Source organism: Callionymus lyra, chromosome 12 (genome assembly GCF_982586985.1).
Source record: "Callionymus lyra chromosome 12, fCalLyr1.hap1.1, whole genome shotgun sequence".
Lineage (NCBI taxonomy): Eukaryota > Metazoa > Chordata > Actinopteri > Syngnathiformes > Callionymidae > Callionymus > Callionymus lyra.
Window position 1 is genome coordinate 19,566,044 of NC_141829.1, and position 17,055 is coordinate 19,583,098.

The 17,055-nt window shown below is 37.9% G+C and overlaps 1 long non-coding RNA gene across 1 annotated transcript in view; it reads left to right on the forward strand.

Moving 5' to 3' along the window:
- Positions 1–9,353: 9,353 nt before the first annotated feature.
- Positions 9,354–17,055, forward strand: part of LOC148068582 (uncharacterized) — a 312,828-nt gene continuing 305,126 nt past the window's right edge. The window contains exon 1 of the long non-coding RNA XR_015713144.1: positions 9,354–9,635. This is a non-coding gene — a long non-coding RNA (uncharacterized LOC148068582). The remainder of the gene's footprint in view (positions 9,636–17,055) is intronic.

A 17,055-nucleotide genomic window follows, 5' to 3' on the forward strand; every position in this document is an offset into this window, starting at 1 on the left:
GTCAACGTGACCCAAAGGCCCAGAAACAAATGTGTTTGAGGTATCCCTTGTGTTGTCTCAGGGCCAAAGTGACCCAAAGGCCCATGAAAAAATGTGTTTGAGGTATCCCTTGTGTGGTCTCTGGGTCAAGGTGACCCAAAAGCCCAGAAACAAATGTGTTTGAGGTATCCCTTGTGTTGTCTCTGGGTCAAGGTGGCCCTGTAACAAATGTGTTTGAGGTATCCCTTGTGTTGTCTCGGGGTCAACGTGACCCAAAGGCCCAGAAACAAATGTGTTTGAGGTATCCCTTGTGTTGTTAGTTTTTTTCATATATACATATATCATTTGGTAACTTTTTAGGGCTTACTGAGGCGACAGTGATGCCACACAAACAAATGCTGATCCAGATGGTAATCATGAATGTACTCACATAATAGCCACTACAAAATCTCCTGGATATTTCACGGTAATATGGTTTAAAGTTATTTTTGCAGATCATCGAAAACTCCTCGTCCGAGTTAAAGAAAGGTTTTGTTTCTTCCTTCGGGGCAGGTGTGTGTTGATCTCCACCGCCGAGGCTAATGTGTTTCCTTGTGTAACTGATCTGCGTCGTACCTCCTCCTCCCTTCATCTTTTAACCCGGTGTTGTCTCAGCTGGACCGAGCGCCCGACATGTGCGCCCTGAAATCTATTTGTGTTGGCCGGAGACTCTCCGTTTAAAAAAAAAAAAAAACGCGAGGACATTTCGCTGCTGTGGTTTATTGCATTATCTGCTCATTAGAAGGAGAGAAGATCTGCGTCCAGCTGGTTTACATATATTAGCCGGTGGGCTCTTTGTAGCTCGATGGGACGGCGCGTCACCTTTGCCTCGGCGCTCCTCTGTAGTTTAATAGGAGAAACGTGTTGGCGCTGAAGTGTCTGAAGTGTCCACGAGGAGGCGAAGGGTCAGCTCCAGGCAGGAAACCGGCGGCCGATCCTGCAGGAAAAACAGCTCTATCGCACACATTTTTCTTCAAAGTGAGATGTGGATGATCTCCCGGGGGTCCGCTCACCCACCCACACACACACACACACTCTTCTTGATGAACACTGCCAAGGGAAAAGGTGACCCCTAGTGTGAAATATCAGTCAACAAGTGTGCACCCGGGGTCAAAGTTCGATGCACTTCTATTTTTTCACCTGCTTCCTACAGCTCGCAGGAGACTTTTGAAGCTCCCGGGGAGCCGCCGGTGTGGTTCTGCTTTAGGGGTCGCCATGTTTGTTTACCCATACAGTACAATACGGCAGTTGTTGCTTTGATGCCGAGGAGATGTTGCTGTTGTGTTTCAGCGTCGGGGGGGTTCCCCCGAAGAACACACGACTGTCCACGTGCGTGCGACCAGAAGTTCTTTTTTGTTTCAAGCGCTTTGATCCAAAGAGTCGGTCGTCCCGGACCTCGAAAAAAGATAATAATCAGTCGTGAAGGTACTTTTGGTAGAAGAGCGATGTCACCTGTTCAAACAATGTTGAATTCTTACTTCTACTTTAATACCAGTTTAGTTGTTAGATGATGGATTATTTACCACATTTAAACTACTTTACCACAAGGATACCAGTAAAGTCAGGGGGGGGGGGGGAATCTGGCACTCCCAATAGTTTTTGATTCTTAAAAATGAAATACAATATGAAATATCAAATACTGTGATCGTTAATGTTTTCATGAAGATCATACCCTTATTGCAACTTCACTTTACCTGGGCACTAGCTGCTTCTGATATGGGTTTAATATTGGGAAGTAGAAATATCAGTTGTTTTAGAAAGAAGACTTGCATTTTTTGTAGAATTACGCAAGTATTTTTGTCCCTAGCAGCTTTGAGAACGCATCGATCTAAATCAGAGGTCACCAGCCTTTCTGCAACGGTGAGCTACTCCTAGTCACTATTAGTAGTGATGGTCTGATGAAGCTTCATGAAACAGTGTCATTGTTGTCAGAGTCCACTAGATGGCGGTCTCTGCACTATTTTCCTTTGTATTGAAGAACTGTTCTAATGAAACATCACATCATTTTTAAACTGATGGCGCCACCTACTCACCTCTAAAGAAAATGACACTGTTTCATGAAGCTTCATCAGACCATCACTAACTATAAGGGCTGCCATTCATTTTAGAAATAACTTAATATATACATAATTACTGAGGAAATTCCTCTAATACACTATTCACTTGTTTGATCCTTTAATAATTATCAATGGGGCAACATTATATAAAACACAAAACAAACAGAATAAGAAGGTTACTGTATTAAAAAACTTTTTTTTTTTTTTTTCTAACCTAGGCCAATGATCTATTACTAGTTGTTGACCCCTGATCTAGATCAAGTATGGCAGGAATGATCTGAATCTGATCTGGTAAATTTCAAAACAAAATGGGTGCAAATATTGGTTCACGTTTTATGCTGGAAGGTAGTGATGGTGTGATGAAGCTTCATGAAACAGTGTCATGTCGTTTAGAGGTCAGTAGGTGGCGCCATCAGTTTAACAATGCGATGTTTCATTAGAACAGTTTTTCAAAACAAAGGGAAATAGTGCAGAGACCACCTTCATGAAACTTCATCAGAAAATCCCTACTGAAAGGACTCAATCTCACTGTTGGGATCTTGGTAAGAAAATGATGAAAAATCCATATAAAAACTGATTATTGCTGCTAGATTTTCCAAAAATGTATTTTGGGATAACCAATAACATTACATTGCTGTGTCTCAAATGGTGCACTTCTCCAAGTGCACTGCTTTACAGTTCACTGTAAGACAGTGTACTTGATTGCTCAAATTTGGACAGGGTAGTACTGTCTCAAATCAAATACTGCCACTACACACTTACACCGGAAATGACTGGACAGTTTCTTCTTCTATTACCTTTTAACGCTGCAATTGCCACCAGTTCCGTTTAGCGACGTAGATCTAGACATAGCGCCATCTACGTCACTAAGATGGCGGCCATAAAGGGTGGAAAGTTTCCACCGATCCACACTCAGTTTTCTGGCCGTTTGAGTGTGCCTATTGAGTGCCCGCAGTGTGAACGCACTTGTGTACTCAAAATATTAAGTGCAAGTGTGCAATTTGGGACACACCAATGAGCTTTGCCCTAGCTAGCCGCAGCTAGCTTCTACACGACTACTTTTGTTCCCGTCTTTAGGGAGTATCTTTGATCATCTATTGTCACCAATAAAATCAAAATCAACTCTTTTGTAGATCATCGCTGGCCATGTCGAACCTACAGACGTCTTTTTTGCCAGAAGGTAATAAGTGTGTTTTATTTTTACGTAAATGTTAGCTAAAACATATGTTTTCCCTTTTTTTTTTTAAACGTTGAAAGGCTTCCAGCTAAGGTCAATAAATCAATCAGTTTAAAAGATTCATCCTGTATTAAAAGATCTATTTTTTCAAGGTTTTGTGCTGAAGTAGCACCGAAGCACCATTGTCGGTTACATCTCATGGATCAGATGATTTGTTCGCCGGCTCACCGGCGGGGGAGCTGACTTTTATCGTAATTATTCTTTGAATACCTTTCATTATCATAAAATATGTCTGTATTAAAGGAGCGGATTCACCGGACGTGCCGACATCTTCATTATCCATTCTAGGTGATAGAAACCTGCTGTCCGTGGAGTGACATTAATAAAAGATGGGTATGAAGTCCTCGCCTTGTTCTCGCAGTTTGATCTTTGTGCCTTTTACTCGCTTGGATTGTCTGTCAAACTGATGCCGTGATGCTCTCCTCAGGATTCAACCAGTGGACCAAACCTGGATTCGATTTTCGTGTTTTTCTTCCTAGTATTTGGCCATAACAAATTGATTTTGTATCTTTGACTGGATTATATTCATTGTCCTTTTTTTTATTAGAGAAATCTTAGTCAATTTGTTTTTGAAATTTTTGTTATACTTTATTTTACTTAAAAGGTAAAGGTAAGTAAAGATACTGAAGTATATACAGTTCTCAGCTACAAAAATTATCATGTCAAAATCTTTATGGGGCAAAAAATTACTTGGATACATATGTAATAAAGTAAAAATAGTCAAGAATTTTTTTTTTCTGAAGTATAAAGTACTTGGATACAAAAATAATTATACACAAAAGTAATTAGGTATAGGTACTTCAGTACGAAAAAGGACTTACAAATTTAATTAGGTATAAAGTGGAGAACAAAAAGTAATTGGGAGAATCTAGTCAAGTACAAAAAAAAAGTACTTCAATGCAAACGTAATTAAGTAAAAAAATCAAATCAAAAAAAATAATTGAATATATGAGCAAGTAAAAAAAGTATTCTGATACAAATGTAATTAGATTAAATAGCCAAGAACAAAAAGTAATCTAATATATTTACTCAAGAACAAAAATGTACTAATGTAAAAAAGTAATCTGGTCAAAATATTAGAGTATGATCTCATTCAAAAGCAATCAAATAACTACTTTGATACAAAAGTAATGACGTATAGGTACTACAAATCTAATAAATTAAATAGTAAAGAACAAAAAGTAATCGGGTGACTCTACCCAAGTACAAAAAAAGTACTTCAATACTAAAATAACTGAGTAAAAATATCTGTCAAAATAAATACTTGGATACAAAAGCAATTAGTTGAACATACTCTGATAAAAAAGAGTAAGCACATATTTTAAGCTACTAAAATGATAAACTAATATAAGAAATACAGTTTACAAAATTGAGTATTGGCTAAAAATCCACTCTGAGACAATATGTGTAAGAAAAAATGTACTTGGAAACATACGTAAGTAGGAAAGCAATAAAATACTTTCTTACGAAAAAAATGTGGATAAAACTGTCGTCTTGCTTAGCGTCGATGATGTTCTTTGCTTGTGTTATCTTCAGGCCAGTGGAACCTACAGTGGTTTTGTCATTGATGTGACAGGATCCGAGCGAGGGCCAGGACGCCCATGTGCCCACTTGCATCGCCCCCCCTAACCCCCTGCTACCACAAACCAAAACAACCCTAATGGACTCTGATAGCCACCTCCATCTAGCCTGTCTAATTGATGTAAATGCTGTACAGTCTGTCCCACCATCCCAACGCCGCCCCTCCCTCAGGTTCTTGTTCCGGTGCGGGTCAGAGGTCAGGCCGACCGAGTGATCATTAGAGTGGCAGTCCTTATTAGAGGAGCAGCTTGTGTGACACCCTGTCCCCGTCCCCGAACGGGACCCGTCCTGTCGGCTCCATCTAGATCATATTACATGACATAAGTTCACCGTGGATACGAGCGGTAGCAACGTGGCGCGCGGTGGCATTTAAAAAATAAAAAAAAGGGGGTCCCCTCGCCTGTCACAGCTCTTCCCAGAGACCACTGCGCCCGTCTGGCCGGGATGCGCTCTGTCATTTCCAGGACTGTCACTGGTCATCGGGACCATCACGTCTACACGCCCTGGCATCCTCACGCTGGCCCTTTCTTGAAAAACCGAAAGCAACCTCCGCCCCGTCCCTGGGAGCCTGCGATGTGGCGGCTCGACGATAAATAGATTGTGAGGCGCTAACACGGGCTCCGGCAGGGGCCGCGTTCTCACCACGACTCTGCTGAACTGATATAATGGACCTTTCGTGTGCCAATTTGGCTCCTTTACAAACGCCTGGACGTTCCCCAAGATTGATTCAGCTTCTATGCCGCGTTGCCCCCGAGGGCCGAGTGGAGAGGAAGCAGTCGTGTGAAGAAAACGCTTCGGCGGAGCGTCCTGGGATGTGAAAAGAACAATAAGCAATCATGTGGCCAACGGTAGGGGTGGGAGAAAAATATCCATACACCCATATATAGCAACGTTTTTGATCACGAAACTGGAAACTGATATCTTACTTTAAGGATTCATTTTCTAAAGATTTTTTTTTTATCATAGCTATTATGTACAATTATAGTGCAAATATTCACAGTTTGTTCATTTTTCTGTTGAGATAAAACGTTCAACCACTAGATGGCAGTCTCTACGTCCACCTAAAGGAACAATGCAATCCTGCGAGATCCTGGCAAGACTGAGGATGAGAGGATACACTCGACTTTAGCAGCTTATAAATGCGATGTTTGGACATATTTTGGTTTCAAAACAAACAAAAACAGTTACGACTTTGTCAAGAGTCATGTGTTCTGTAAATCCTGCAACACCAGAGTCAAGTACTCGTATCCTTGTTACTACAGTCTCGCAATAGTAAGTATCGTTGTAAGTAATTAAGTAAGTAATTTTTATTTGTATAGCGCTTTTCCAGACCAGGGTCCATGCATCGTGATACGTGATCTCTATACACATCCTTAGTGAAGCGATGTTAGATACGTACTTGTCAAATATGACAAGGTCAAGAAGAAGCTTTGATCTGATTTTTTTTTAATTTCCATCCGTGTGACGTTGGCACCTCAATGTTCTACGGATTGTTTAGTCTCTTTGAGCTTCATCTTATGTAGTTTTGAACTCCATCTCTTTCCCTGGATAGACTTTCCAGATTCAGCCTAGTACACTCTTGCTATGGTTTTTATCCTCTTTTTGTTTTTGTTTTTGTATTCCACGTAGGCCAATCTAGGGTACTGTTCATCACAAAAAAAACGTGAATGTATGTCCAGATTTAACGATAACAACCATATGGAAAGCATTTGTTGAGGACAATCATTAAACTCATGAAATTATTAAGTCAAAGTTTGCGGCCAGTAGGGAATGTTACTTGGTATCATTAAGGCACGAGTTCTTAATTAAACATTTGTGTTTATAAAGTGAAAACAAATAATGATACTGGCATAATTGGCATTTTATTCCTGTAGTTTCACTTTTATTTTTGATATTATATTTCCCGATACATGTCGTAAGGGAGGGACACCATTAAGATGTTGCTAAAAACACTGGAGAATTTATTGTGGGTAGATTATCCTTTTTTTGTTTTTTGAATGTGGGAAAGAACCAGAACATATCTTGAAGCAATGATGATACAATTTATTCAATTTTCTTCTCAAAGTTTTGCATGTTTTCAGTTTATCTATAGGATTTGATGAGTAGACAAAAATAAGGATTGCACGTCACAGTCTTAGCTTTCACTTTTCATTGATGATTCTTGAGATGCATCAATTCTACGACCTCCAAGAAGCGTCATCTTTCTTAGCTCCGCACCAAAAAGCTTCTCCTTTCCAAAATTTGGACATGAATTCCAGAAAAAATGGATTAAATCGTAAGTTTTGTTGTTTTTATTGAAGGTATTATGGCTCTCAGAGAAACCGCTTATTTAAAAAACGACATATTCTGATGATAATGATGTATATTATTATCATTGATATTGTATTTTTTTACCCCTTAAAAAAAACAAACTCCCCACAAGATGGACCCAAATCAGCATCCCTGTCTCCAGAGCTGAGCCGCGGTCCTCCGAGACCGTTTTGCAAAACCAAGCAGATAAACCATTATTGAAAATAAAGTGCAGTCAGATGGAAATTTATTAACCGGCAGCAGTTAATCTGTGCATTATTCATTTCTGGTGAGCATGAAAAATGATCTAAAGAGGTTTTAAATTGCAAAGGCGCAGGCTGACTGCACAGTGGCTGGGCTTGCCTGTCCGTTTCATCCCCCCTTTTTCTTTTTTTTTCGCAGGGGTGTTTGTGGGCAGAGAGGTGGAGGTCGTGGGGGTGGAGGGAGGAGAGCGAGCCCCCTTCTTTTTCTTCTTTTTCTTCTTTTTCTGGACAGTAGGGCTTTCCAGTAACAGCTGTGCTTCTCTCACGAGGGGGCGGCAGCGCAGAGAAGTCTGCGTGGGACAGATGGAGCAGCCTGGCATCACCTCCCCTCGCACTTATTTGATACTATTATGAAAAATACATCTCTGGCATGATTAATGCATCGGCAAGTGCACGAGTCCACAAGTACACTTATTATATATTCTATCAATTAGTGCTAATAGACTTTTTTTTTTATTGGGCATGACTGTGGAGTTATAGCGTGGTATCATCATCTAGAAGAAAAACAATTACATAAGAACAACTAAAACTAGATTGCATTTTACATTTTTAGACTCTTTGCCACAACGTTAGTTCAACATTTAGGGTTTTTTCTCCATAAACATGTACGTTAGAATGACCAAAAAAAAAGTGTTAAATTCAAAAATATTTAGAGAAAAACTTGTGTCGCGTCACTCTTGTTTTTGTCACCCACCGTAAATATGCTAGTAGCATAAACCCTACCTTAAATATGGTAATAAAAGCACACAATAAAATGTGGAACTTCATTACCGAAATGAATTTTTACTGAAATTACATCGATCTGATATTCTACATTATATATATATATATATTCTACTGATATTTACATGATAAAATGAATTAAAGGCAACGAAAATCAAAATATAACAGACAACAGGGGAAATGTATGTTCTAAATAATAATGTATTGTCCTAAAGTAATACCAAATAAAGTTGTTTACAGTATCTTTAAATGTATATTCGTATTAATAATAAAAACTTTCTAAGTCTAAAAAATGAATTTGCTATACAAATGTTTTCCCCGCTTAAATTATAGGTTTAGAGAAGTTTTTTTTTCAAAAAATGTATCTTCAATGAAAAAATGTCTATGTTTTCGTTTCGAATTTTTTTTGGCATACTTTGTCGAGCAAACAAATATATAATATGATCCATCTTTCTCACTGTAACGCTCATGTTAAACACCCAATATATGTCGAATAAAATCATTTTCAGTCAATAGTTAGCGGTTAGCATTGTGTTAGCTAGTAAATCAAAACAAGCTACATTTCCCTCCCTAAGCAAACCTTTTTTTTTTTTTCTTTTTTTTTCCCCATCGTCCTCGTCTCGGTCGTCTTCCTCTCCTTCCGCTGTCCACCAATTGGTCAGTGGATGTGGGCAGGAGTCCAGTGGCATATGGCTTTTCCACTGAGCTAAACACTCGTGGCGGAGACAGGCCCATCAGTCATGACTGTATCTGGACGAGCCGGGCGAGCGAGAGAGAGAGACACGGGCCTCTGATGAATGCTGTTTACCTGCTGTTAAAACATCGCCTCCCGAAACACCCGCCACCGAAAACGACAAGCGAGGAGAACTTTAGGAAATGACCCTCGTGTGCGGAACATCAGGTCTGCCGCCGTCGAGCAAATAACAAATATGGTTCTTCTTTTTTTTTTTTTTTTTTTAAAAACCCAGAGCATGGAACCTCAGGTCAGGCCTTCATAGACCAATTAATGCAGAGCATCTGCTGTATAGGCGCGCTCCTCTTAAGAGTTTCCGATATCACTGTTAAGGAAATGCGAAAGACAAAAAAAACGCTCCTTCTCGCCTGCTTCGGTGGCTCTTACTGCCAGCGAGCCTCCATTCTTCAGAGATTCTTTCTCTGGTTCTATGGTAAAATGAAGGAGGAAAAAAGAAAAAAAAAAGAAAAAAAGGACCCGTCTTTGTTCTCCCTCTGTATTTTTTTTCTGCCAAATTTAACAGAAGGCTCGGAGGGTAACAGGGGTCCAGCCCAGTATCACCTTCTGGAGCGGAGCAACAAGCAGAGAAATACAATCAGCCTGAACCCTGCTGTCTGCAGCACAAAGTGAAAAGACTCTAATTGGGCTTTTTTACGCCGCATTTTCCTGCAGGATTGCTGGATCATGAAAAAGCAATTAAACCAGCAAGCTGCAGTTTATTCATTCTCATTTCTGTCCTCGCACCGGAAAAAAAAAGGAAAAAGGAATAAAGGGGAGAGACATTAAAATCACTTATGCTTTGGATTTTCACATTTTTTTGTGCGTGTGATTGATTGTAATGTGAGAGAGCAGCTGTAGCACTTCAGGACGTGTGAGATGAAGGGAGAGATGAAGGGGGGAAAAGAACGGGATATAAAAATTACGACGACGATGTGATTTAAATTAAATATATAAAATTCAGGATCCAAAAGTCAAAATCATTGTAAATATTTTTTAATTCATTTTAATAAGATTTTGGTTCTTTTAGTCGAAATAACACTTACTTACTTAGGGTTATTTCTCTCTCTCTCTGTGTGTATGTACTATTTATCAAAAATTAAAGTAAATGTAAACATTTAACACAATCATATGTAGATTCCCACAATTGCAGCGGAATTAGTCAATGATATTTTAAACACAAATATCAAGAGTGGCTGTTCCGTCGTTCCCTATTCAGCCTCTAGGGGCAGTGCTGGCTAAAAAACGATGAAACAGAAACACACTCGAACATCAACCACACACACCATCATCTCGAGTTCATGAAAAATGAACGTTCCTGTATTAAAATTTCAACCACACTTGGCCCGTATAATAATAATAATACAAAATAATAATTATAAAATAAGTTGCATTTCATTTTGCTTGTTAGCGTCAAATTAAATGATAACAAAAAGTCTTAAAACAAACAGTTCAGTTTAATTAATTAAAACATATGAACATAAATAATGATTGAGTTACACATTTTCTTAAAAACAACAACAAATAAATGTTTTAAATAGCTTTTCCTCTTTTTGTATTTTAACAAATATATTTTAAGAGAAGTTGATCGATGTGATTTGGAAGAGTTATTTTCTAAACATTTATTGTAGTCATTTTTGATTAGCTTTAAAATGAAATTGAAAATTATTTATTAATACAATTATATTGACAAATAAAACAAACAAACTGTATTTGACATTGTCATTTGACTTAATATAATAAAACACTCATTCATAAAACAGACAGATACTTCGAACAAAGGCAAACATTACAATGAAATGTCAGTCTGTAAAGGTCCCAAACGATATTGTTGACAAAGTCAAAACACGTCGTGCTCCGCAACGTTTGTTTCCTTGCAGTGTCAAAATAAAATAGCTTTGTTTTCCATCAGCCTTGAACAAAATGGCTGCCTTCTTGTCTGCCAGCAGCCCCACCAGTGTCTCAATAAAATTCACTTTAGCCGCAGGGGTCCCGGGACCCTGCTAAATACTGTCCCAATACTTCTGTCAACAGTCCGTCAATCACAGGACAAATCCTGGTGATTAAACTCAGCTTTGCTGGCGTCTTCACACCAGACCAGGAGTGTTGGCAGTGTGTGAGCAGCCCACTGGAAGCTCACAGTATTAACACTGTTACTTATCCAGAGCCATGTAGCATTAAACCAAATGCTCTTTCATATTTTCTACCTTTAAATGAAAGTTAGTGTGTATTATATTTGGTTCTAAACTTTAAGCCATCTTAGATCTTGAGACATCGTTTTATTTTTATTAAGCTATTACTAATAAAACTACACTTGAAAAACACAGACCTTTGACAAGCAGCTCATTTACGCACATTCAATAATTGTTAATGTTATATATTTAGAGATGATTTGTGATAGGTTGTTGTTCTCCAGTGGGATTGTTTGTTGCGGCAGGTGAAGAACACTGATGCGTTCAAGTGCAGTCAGAACATGCTTAGAACTTGATTAAGCAGAATCCAATGATCTTTGACAAACGGACTGATTAATGGATGATTGAGTGATGAATAGAAAAAAACTAAATCTTACTATTTGTTACCAAAATGTTACCATTTTGTTTTTTCTACTATGGATAGAAAAAAGTAAAATTTGATGAACAAAAATACATTTTAAAAAGGATAAAAGATTAGAAATACATTTAAAAAAGGATTGATGGAAGGACATATGGATGGATAGAAAGAAAAAAAGATGGAACGAAACCCAAATGAATGGATAAAAAGATGGATTGAAAGGAGAAAAAAAAGAAGGAAAAAATGGATGAAGGAAAGTAGGAAAAGCAAATTGACAATTGGATGGATACAAAGAAATTAAATACAAAAAAAAGAAAGAATGGACACATTGACAAATGGAAAAGGGTAATCGGATGGATGCAAGAAAAAAGAGTTGGAACGATGTAGAAATATATAGAAATAATAAAAGGAGGATGGACAGATGAATGGATAGAAAGAGGTTTTTTTTAAGAATGACAAATAAATGAATGGAAATAAGTAAAAAAGGATGGACAGAAGAGAGGCATTATTTAAAAGAATGGATGTAATGGCAACTTGATGGATATAAAGAAGGACGTCGGAAGGATTGAAAGAAGATAAATGGATGAACAGAATAGAGATAGAAATAAGGACAAATGGTTTTAAGGATGAAAAAATTGACAAATTAGATAATAGTCAAATAGTTAAATAGTAAAGAAGAAAAGGAGGATGGACAGAAGAACAAATGCGTGGATAGTAAGAAGGAAAAAGGATGGATGGACTGACAAATCAAGAAAGAAGGGAAAAGGTTGGATGGACTGACAAAGGCATTGATAGAAAGAAGGAAAAAGGATTGACAGACCTACAAATGCATGGATAGAAAGAAGGAAAAAGGATGGACGGACTGACAAATGCATGGATAGAAAGAAGGAAAAGGGATGGACAGACTGATAGATGCATGGATAGAAAGAAGGGAAAAGTATGCATGGACTGGAAAACGCATGGATAGAATAAAGGAAAAGGATCGACAGACTGACAAATGCATGCTTAGAAAGAAGGGAAAAGGATGAACGGACTGACAAATGCATTCATAGAAAGAAGGGAAAAGGATGGACAGACTGACAAATGCATGCTTAGAAAGAAGGGAAAAGGATGGACAGACTGACAAATGCATGCTTAGAAAGAAGGGAAAAGGATGGACAGACTGACAAATGCATGCTTAGAAAGAAGGGAAAAGGATGGACGGACAGACAAATCCATGGATAGACAGAAGGGAAAAGGTTGGACGGACTGACAAATGCATTGATAAAAAGAAGGAAAAGGGATTGACAGACCTACAAATGCATGGAGAGAAAGAAGGAAAAAAGATGGACGGACTGACAAATGCATGGATAGAAAGAAGGAAAAGGGATGGACAGACTGATAGATGCATGGATAGAAAGAAGGGAAAAGTATGCATGGACTGGAAAACGCATGGATAGAATAAAGGAAAAGGATTGACAGACTGACAAATGCATGCTTAGAAAGAAGGGAAAAGGATGAACGGACTGACAAATGCATCCATAGAAAGAAGGGAAAAGGATGGACAGACTGACAAATGCATGCTTAGAAAGAAGGGAAAAGGATGGACAGACTGACAAATGCATGCTTAGAAAGAAGGGAAAAGGATGGACAGACTGACAAATGCATGCTTAGAAAGAAGGGAAAAGGATGGACGGACAGACAAATCCATGGATAGACAGAAGGGAAAAGGTTGGACGGACTGACAAATGCATTGATAAAAAGAAGGAAAAGGGATTGACAGACCTACAAATGCATGGAGAGAAAGAAGGAAAAAAGATGGACGGACTGACAAATGCATGGATAGAAAGAAGGAAAAAGGATAGACAGACTGACAAATGCATCAAAAGAAAGAAGGAAAAAGGATGGACAGACTGACAAATGCATCCATAGAAAGAAGGAAAAAGGATGGACAGACTGGCAAATGCATTGATAGAAAGAAGGAAAAAGGATGGACAGACTGACAAACGCATGGTAGAAAGAAGGAAAAGGGATTGACAGACCTTCAAATGCATGGAGAGAAAGAAGGAAAAAGGATGGACGGACTGACAAATGTATGGATAGAAAGAAGGGAAAAGGATTGACAGACTGACAAATGCATGGATAGAAAGAAGGAAAAAGGATAGACAGACTGACAAATGCATCCATAGAAAGAAGGAAAAAAGGATAGACAGACTGACAAATGCATCAAAAGAAAGAAGGAAAAAGGATGGACAGACTGACAAACGCATGGATAGAAAGAAGGAAAAGGGATGGATGGACTGACAAATGCATTGATAGAAAGAAGGAAAAAGGATGGATGGACTGACAAACGCATGGATAGAAAGAAGGAAAAGGGATGGACGGACTGACAAATGCATCCATAGAAAGAAGGGAAAAGGATGGACAGACTGACAAATGCATTGATAGAAAGAAGGAAAAAGGATGGACGGACTGACAAACGCATGGATAGAAAGAAGGAAAAAGGATGGACGGACTGACAAATGCATCCATAGATAGAAGGGAAAAGGATGGACAGACTGGCAAATGCATTGATATAAAGAAGGAAAAAGGATGGACAGACTGACAAACGCATGGATAGAAAGAAGGAAAAGGGATGGACGGACTGACAAATGCATCAATAGAAAGAAAAAAGAATAACAAATGGTCACAAGTATGGAGAAACTCACTGACTATGGGAACCAATAGGTGAATGGATTGAAGTAACAGAGGATGGGCAGAATGAGAAAAACGTTTTTAAGTAGTAAAGAAAAGATGGATAGATGGACGGACAATAAGATGGATAGATTGACAAATGATGGATAAAGAAACGGAAGAAGAAATGGATGGAAGAATTGGACGGATTGAAAAACAAATCTATGGATGAAAGAACTTATAGGCGTACAAATGGATGGACAGACGGATGGATGGATGGATGGATGGATGGAGAAAAGGACAAACGTATTGAACGGATTTCATCATTTTAGAGTAAAAGACTGCAGAACATTCAAACATCTTAATGTTAGCTTCTGGAAAAATCTTCTTTCCTCGACCCACTACCATGTGTGTGTGTGTCTGTGTGTGTGTGTCTGTGTGTGTGTGTGTGTGTGTGTGTGTAAGCAATCAGACAGACGGAATAAAAGTCTGACTGCTCAGATAAGAGTCTAATCTGACACAAGTCTGTCACATTTAAATCCCGAGGTTTGCTCCGAAGAGGAAGGATTTAACTCAAAGCCCCTTTTCAACCTGCTCCATGTGTTTTTGTAATTAAACCCATACAATTAACGGCGACAAGCAAAAGGTCACCGGGAGCAGCAGCCAGTGAAAAGAGGGGGAGGCGTCGAAAGGAGGACAAGAGATGAAGAGGGGCCTGATAAGAATGAGAGCGGAGTGAATGACAAGAGGCGACTTCATTGAAGCCGTGTGGATTTCAGCGTCCGGGGCTGAGGGAGCGCTCGCCCGGTTAACCTGCAGACCACAGTGTTGACTCTGCGACTGTGTTCCAGATCCGCCGGGATATCCAGTTCCAGAGGCATCAAAGGCGGGAGAGCTGTCGGAGCAAAGCTTCTCCTGCTCCTCCGAAAAAGCCCGACGTTAAGTGAATCGAGCAGCTGTGGCAACGTGTGACAATATTTTGATTGTAAAATGTTGGGGTGAGGGGGGGAGACTGACCGCAAGGCAACGTCCATTTCACAGCAAATCTGCAGAAACAAAAGCAGATGTCGAGATAAAACGGGATCCGAGCGTGAAGGAAAAAACAAGTGATTACGACCAATCAATTAAGGTCCAAGTGGGTTTTTTTCCATCTTTGTTTGGTAACATTTTAAACTTTTTTCAAATGCTGACCAGTCTTAACCAGATTCCAATTATAGATTCTTTATTAGAATACATAAAGAGATTGTCGCGCTTTGTGACATTCAGACGTATTCAAACATCCTGGTGTCTTAAAAAAAGAGGTTTCAAGTTTTGCGATTAATCGCGATTAATTAATTGATATAACAGTCATAATTACCGCCCTTGTTTTTTAATCGCATAAATCTTAATTATTGTCTCCAACATCATAGTGTTTGTTGCCTTTTGTAAGGCTTTTTTTGGGTGAGTATGAAGAAACTTTTTCTCAGATATCAAATTAAAAATAGATTAATAAAATCAATAAATTAATTTTTATCTTTTGACAGTTCTAGTTTTCAGATATTTTATTGATTTAAGACCATAGAAAAAGTAGTTTAATCTCTAAGAAACGTATATTTTCAAGTAGCTTATCGAGCTTTGTGACATTCATATGTATTTAACAAGTTGTAAATTAGGCTTCTCAAGTTTTGCGATTAATCACGATTAATTAATTACAGTCAAAACTAATTGCATTAATCCAAGTTATTACCGCCGTACATTACTGTACTTTTGTCTTTTTTGTAAGGGTGAAAACACTTTTTCTTCAATATCAGATTCAAAATATAATAATGACATCAATTAATGAAATGCTATCTTTTGACAGTTCTAGTTTTAATATTTTTGTAATTTGGGACCATGGAAAAAACATTATATGCATAAAAAAGACATCAAACGGTTAAAAATAGGTAGTTTCTTCTCAAAGGACTTTGTGACATTCATACATATTTGAAATGTGGTAAATTAGGATTCTCAAATTTTGCAATTAATCGGGATTCATTTATTAGTGCCACAACTAATCGCATTATTCCAAGTTTGTTTTGATTGTTTAAGCGCTTTTTGACCCTAGTCTGGAATAAAAAGATTACAAAAAAAATAAAGATGACTTACTTACTTAGACAAAAATGATAGTAATGTTAGATTATATTTCGTCAGGGTATAGACACCTTTTCTTCGATATCAGATAAAAATATAATAGTAACAATTAACAATTAATTAATTGTTATCTTTTGACAGTTCTAGTTTTACCATTTTCTTAATTTAACACCATGAGAAAAAAGGCCTAAAAAAGATGCAGCGATCAAAAAATCAAGCGATTAAAAAATAAGGTAAAAATTACATTTTTAAGGTGCTTATCGAGCTTTGTGACATGCAGTGGTAAATTGGAGTAATGTAGCTGTGCGATTAATCGCGATTAATTAATTGCCCTCATAACTAATCATATTAACATAAGTTATAGCCTCCAACATTACTGTATTTTCTGTCTGGGTAAAGAAACTTTATCTTCAATATAAAATTGAAAATGTAATCATAACATCAATTAATGATTAATTAAATATTTTCTTTTAATCTTTTGAAAGCTCTTGTTTTAATAACTCATACATCAAGACCATGAAAAAATTCTTTATTAGTTTCTCTTTTAAGAAAGTTACATTTTCAAGTCGCTTAACAAGCTTTGTGACAGTCAGACATGTTTAAAATGTGGTAAATTAAGTCTGTCAAGTGTTGCGATTAATCACGATTAATTGATTACCATCCTAACGAATCGCATTAATCCAAGTTGTTCTCTGTGTATTTGTTGTCTTTTACTTGTCAGAGTAAAGACCCCTTTTCTTCTTCTATCAGATTAAAAAAAATTGATTAATAACTTGAATCAATGTAATAAAACCTATTTTATTTAATGTCTTATTATGCTAATAAGTAATAATAAATCATTTTTTA